A 6,410-nucleotide genomic window follows, 5' to 3' on the forward strand; every position below is an offset into this window, starting at 1 on the left:
CTCTGTCCTCCCATTCTTTCTATCCTCACCCTATTTCTCCCCCTTGTTCTGCCACCTCAATATCTTGCTAGTTTTCTTTTTTTTTATCTTCTATCCTCCCCTCGCTCTCTTTACGTCTCATGTAGGCCCCTGTGATGGGGCTACACTAAGACTGAAACAGGGGAAGAGTTTGAGAACGGCAGGAGAATTGAAGAATTGGCAGGGAACAATGAACCGTGGCCACTGGGAGTTGTGGGCAGCCGTGCCTGTGGATGGTCAATGTAAACAAACTGTATCGTGGCCCGCCAGCGGATTACCCTGATGGTCCGTGTGCAGCCGCAGGCTGCAGGTTGCCCACCACTGATCTAAACCAAAGAAAATCTCACTCACTCATTCCTTGCACGCCCTTACCCTTCAGGGTCAAGTATTCTCTGTCAATCTCTTGAAAAACATGCACACATAAGTTATACAGGCTTTTCCTTGTTATCATTGATACTACAAAAGTAAGAGTAAATATGTAAGAGGTGTTGTGAATTTTTTTTTCTTCATGTAAGGGGCCTCCGGCCTCAAAAAGTTGAGAAACACTGCACTAAACTAAACTTTAAATTAGTGTTGGTCTTTGAAGCTTAAATAAATGTTACATATTAGCATAAAGGGGAATGAATCCTTTTGTTCATAGCTTTCCAAAAGAGTACGTGTTCACTTTTTGCAGATGCCATTTCCCATAAGCTAAGGGAACAGTAAAGCATTGCTTAATAATCAGAGTGTGGAACAGAGTCATCTAAAGTTAAACTACACTGGTGGAAAAATTATAGGCCAAGGGCCTGATCCAGGAAAGCACTTAATCAAATCCTTAATTTTAAGCACACAAGTAGTCTCACTGAAGTCCCTGAACAGACTTGTGCAGCTGGGTAAGGTGCCCAGATGCAGTGAAAACCATGGATTTCAGCTATGTGAGCAGATCAAAGAGTAGAGAACTACAAAGGGTACGGTAACAGCTGAAAAGTACAGTTGAGGAAAGGGGTGGTGTCTCATATGCCATCAACCAAACTGTTAACTATGATGCATAAAGGAGAAAACATAACTTTCATACTCAGATCTTAGACTGGGTTTGCAATATTGGCAGTTAGAAAAAATAATTTGTTAGCCAAGCAAGACATTAAGAGACAAACATGAAATTCCAGTGTGGTTTACTATCACTTCCGAGAATATAAACACAATTTAAATCAATGACTGGCTGTTAACCAAACATTTCTTCAAACATCCAAACTTTCAGGCAGCCTACATTTTGTTTACTCATACAAAACCCATATTTATTTGTGTGTGCAAATGGGAGAAATGCATATTTATTTGTGTGTGCAAATTTACTGTTTATATAGACACATTTTGCATGTAAACACAACAGAGACTTGCTGAAAACTTAGCCCTTTAGCCCTCCTCTACAATGAGCAAGTAAGAACTGTGGACTTTCATGATTCTGTATTCTCCTTGTTCTTTTCTTGTTTTTTAGACTGCTCTTTCCATGTGCCCCATCAGCTTTTCCTCCTGTTCTCCTCTCCTGTGTTGTTAGTTTTTATTCTAGTATCCCAGAGGGCTTTGGTTTCAGGATCCTCTTCTCTCTCTACACCCAGTCTGTCCCTGGGGACATCATGTGTTTCATGGCCACCACTACCATCTCTATGTCAATGACTCCTGAATCCATCTCTCCATCTCTGATCTACCTCCCTGTTCAGTCCCACATCTATGTGTGCCTCTGACATCCCACACAGCATATTTCACACTCAGTTTGCCCTACTGTCTTTGTTTTTAAGAAAATCCTAATTTTCCTCTGAAAAAATCCCTTTCTCCTCCCTTCTTTATTACCATTGATAATTCTGTGCTTCTTCTCCCCATCACCAAGCTGTACAACTGTGGTGTCACATTTGACTCCTTTTCTCCCACTATATAAAGATGGTGCCAAACCTGTCAATTCTTCCTTATAACGTCTTACACCTGCCCGTTCCTATCAATCCTTACTACCAAAGCTCTGCTCCAACCGTAGGTCATCTCTTGCCTCAGTTACTATGTTATGCTTCTATAGATCCTTGTATCAGGTATCTCAAAGCACTATATCTGTGAAGCATGAAATCTCTTCCCGCCTCTCTTTTCTGATTCTCACTTTGCCCCGCCCTCGTCCATCAACCATTCATTTGTTAAAATGGTTTTTGTTGGCCACCACTGAGACCATGTCACTCTCCTTTTTGAATGCTTTCATTGGGACCCATTGCCTTCTGCATCAGGTAAAATCTTCTGTCCTCACTTTCAGGGCCCTGCACAGCTTTGTTACTGCCTTTCTGTCTTTGCTCCCACACAAGTTGTTCAACCCAAGCCTTCCCCTTCCTTACCTCTCATCTTAGGGTATGTCTACACGAAAGATGGCGATAGTGGTGCAGCTGTGCCACTGTAGTGCAATAGTGTAGATACTTGCTACAGGGACAGAACAGGTTTTTCCATTGCTACAGTTAATCCCCACCTCACCCTCAAGAGGCAGTAGCTAGGGTGATGAAATAATTCTTTTGTCAATCTAGCAGTGTCTATACTGGGGCATAGGCTAGTTTAGCTATGTGTTTCAGGAATACGAATGTAGTAATATAGCTAGGTTGGCCTATGTTTTGGGTTTAGACCAGGCCTTAGTAATTTCTTTCATGCTGAGCCTTGTTTCTGGAACAACTGTCCTGATCTTGTAAAACAAATCCACCCTTTTCTCTTTTAGATCTTTCCACGAAATGTACTTCTTCCATAAAGTCGAGTGCCTTTCCCATCACTCTTTTTCTTGTCATAAAAATGAAAATAATAATAATACACCCACACTAGTTACAAAACAATGAGATTAGCTATTTCTGACTTTAGATGTTCTCAAATGGAATTATATGACTTCCAGCATTCCATCCCTTCCTATGTGTTTGCACAATGCCTAGTTTACTCAGTAGTCGCCAGCCAATCCTGACTGGAACCTCTGGGCATTGCTGTAATAATTATAAGCATGGCTATAATAAGTAAGTAGCCACATAAAACATATCGATTGCTGTTTAAAGAACAGAAAAGAAGTTTTCTTTTATGATTACTGAAGTCAGTGACAGAACTTCAATTAACTTCAGGGGGAGCAGGAGCAGGTTCTCCATCCATAAGTTAAGTGTGTGGTTTAGTGCTTTGCTGGTTTAGGACTTAAATATGTGAGGAAGCACACCAACTTCCTCTGCTAGGTAGATCCAAAGCAGCTGAGGGATGGCATCCATTACAGCAGTCAACCCGGTTGCAAAAGGAGTGACAGAAATATTGGTGTTCAGCTGTGGGGCTACTTGAAAGTTGGATCCTTACAAGTCACTTCCAAGTAAAATACAATCACAGCTTCTCTTGTCCATAAGCAAGATAACATAAGCAAATATTCAGCATCATTTTCTGTGTTGTTATCTTCAACATGTAATTTTAGGTGGCTATCTGAAATGAATGACCAGCAACGATGCTATTAACAAGAGAACAGATGGGCTATAGAATTTTATTTCTGTACTTGATCCTAAGTTTGAGACATTTCAGAATAAGTATTAGAATGACTCAAGGAAATATTCTGTCCTTGAAGCAAATTCAGAGGAGTACAACTTGTTCAAAATGATTTTGAAAGTAAACAAAAGAGTTTAAGGTCAGAACTGACTCCTTTGAAATTCAGCTATGAAATGAGGGATCATCCACAATGCTAAATATACTTTGGGGATGAGCACCAAAGATATGTGAATTTTGTAATGAATTAGATTACGTAAAGAGACAGAAAAATCTTGAGAACTTTTTTTAAAGTAGAGCTCTGATATGTTGGAACATAAGAACAAAATTCTCAGGGGGTCTTGCTTAAAGTCCAGAATCAGCATTACTTCTTCCCTTGAAGAGAGTGAAAACTAGAGGTGGGTAGAGTACATACAGTCTTATTATCCCTTTTCATTGTGGATCAAAGAAATAGAATCCTCAGGGCTGCCAGGCTTTTGATTTCTTGCAGTGGATCTGGAGTGCAGATTTCTCTGGACTGCATTGTAACCGTTCTTGGTTTATTGCTGTTGGATATGCTGTACCTCCTCAATACTCTGAAATATCAGTTCCTACAGGGGACTTCTTATATGCACTGGATTGTTTGTGGTATAAATGATTCTTTGAAACTGGATATAATATGAGTGAACCCCTCTTGCCATTCACAGAAGCTATGTTTTATTATGAAAAGTTTTTTTTTCCTTTTTGTAGTCTTTCTTTGCATCTGAGTCAAATTTTCTTTATCCCAGCTCTATCATATCTACAGACTCTACCTATATTATATACTAAAAGCCACAGAGTTGTTAATTTGTATTTACTTATTTATTTCTGTACAGTTCTATAAAACTTGGATGATCAATGCTATTTAAAATCAATATGTATACATACAGAAGTATCACAGATAATTATAGTCTATATATATGTATATGCAAATATGAATGAACTGCTGTATGTAAGTTTTAATATGCAGGTAGGTCATATAGATATATAACACATCTAACCACAAAATGCCAGTGCAAAAAAGCAGGTCAGCTTTGAGGTGTTTGTGCTGATTCAAAAGTGTCTGATTATGGAATACTGATGCTGGAATGGCAGAAATGTGTTAAATCTGGGGTAGATATTAAATGTGCACAAAGTACCGAAAACTCTATTAGTAAATTATATTCTGAAGAGAAAGAGCAAATATCAGAATAGTGAGGGCTGCCTTATAAGGGAACTTGTTGCTACCTAAGACCAGGGTGGATTGATTTAAATCAAATTTAAATCAAACTTAAACCAAATCATGGTTTAAATTACTAGCCAGGAGGACTTGATTTAATCATGGATTTCTACATAAAAGTGCATTCTTGTTGGTTGTTATAACCTTAATATATATTCTTCACAACTCAGAGATAGATGTAGGTTTCAGTTTTAGAAGGTACACTCAATATATTTTTTAAGTGATTTATTTTGAAAACTTTTCAGATTAGTTTTACAGCTATATCAGAAAATGAATGATTGTCTGGTTATTTCATTTACCAAAGATAAATAAACAGATATTTATGAAGTCATTGGGCGGTGAACTATCTCCAATTGAACAGGTTAATCATTAATATTTGGAGGGTTTTCTTGCCATGCTGTATTAGGAGGAGAACATCACCAGACATTTAAATTGTTTTATATAACTAAAACAACAACGTTATGTATTCTGGATTTTTTTTCTTCAACAGCAAACATATAATATTTTAACAAAATAAGCATATGAATTTTTGAATTCAGTTAAACATTCAAGTTTTTTAAAATCAGGTTTGTTTTTGTTAAAATTGTTTTTAACTAAAATAGTTAAATGAAATTTTTAAAAAACAAAACAAAAATTAAATCGACTATGTCAGCCAGGTCAACATGAGAAACTTAAAATATTGGCTTCTGCAGCTAACTCAGTCGTCCTCACCTTCATTTTCCTGTTTGTTCTTAATCTGGAAAAGAAAAAGAAGCTTTCCTGCTTTTTCAGGTCCCAAACAATTTCTCAATTTGGAATGAATTAGTCCAAAGGAAGAAAATTTTCTTTCTACACCAGCAGAAGAAGCTACTGCTGTTAAAAGTGAGATTATCACTTCAACAGTCTCTGAATCCAAGTGCTTAAGTGACTTCCACCAGGTCACTGGTGTGACTTTCTTTAAAACATCATCAACAAACATAGATTTCTTGAATGGTTCACCCTTAGCTCTGAAGTTTATTATAGTTGGCATTATGGAGGGATGATTGCTGGATGTCCATGTCATTGCCAACTCCTCTTCTTCAGCAGTTAAGGTTTGACCCTGGTACCAAGTATTGAGAATATTTGCAAGAAAATGAGCTGGAGATAGTGCTTGTCCCATTCGTTTTTTTAATGCTTGTAATTTAACTCTGTCATTGCATATTTCTCTTTTTAAGATCTCACTCAGTTCCTTCCAATTTTCAACAGTGTCAGCAATAAAACAGTGATTTACCTGCATTTTGTTCAAGGCTACAGAAATAGGCTTCAGAGTACTCAGCATGTGTTCAACATGTCTCTTAAGCCCAATGTTGAGAACCCTGGCTGTTGCAATGCCATCTATTTTTTTCACGATTTTGTTCACAATTGTCATCAGATTAGGCCAGTTCTTGATATAGTGCTCAAAACAGTCCACTGCTGAGTTCCATCGCACGTCTTGTGGGAGAGTTAGCTTGGTTCCTCCCACTTTTTTCAGAGCAGCTGCTGCAAAGTGGTTGTTACGGAAGAATTTTGCAATTTCAACAACATTAGGGTTTATTTCTGGAACACTGAAGTCTTTGGCTAGGAGGTACGTCAAATGAGCACTGCAACCGTATGTCATTAGCTTGGGACTCTCTTCACTCTCTTCTAAATTTCTTCTCATCTT

The sequence above is a fragment of the Caretta caretta genome, chromosome 3, assembly GCF_965140235.1.
Source record: "Caretta caretta isolate rCarCar2 chromosome 3, rCarCar1.hap1, whole genome shotgun sequence".
Taxonomy (NCBI): Eukaryota; Metazoa; Chordata; order Testudines; family Cheloniidae; genus Caretta; species Caretta caretta.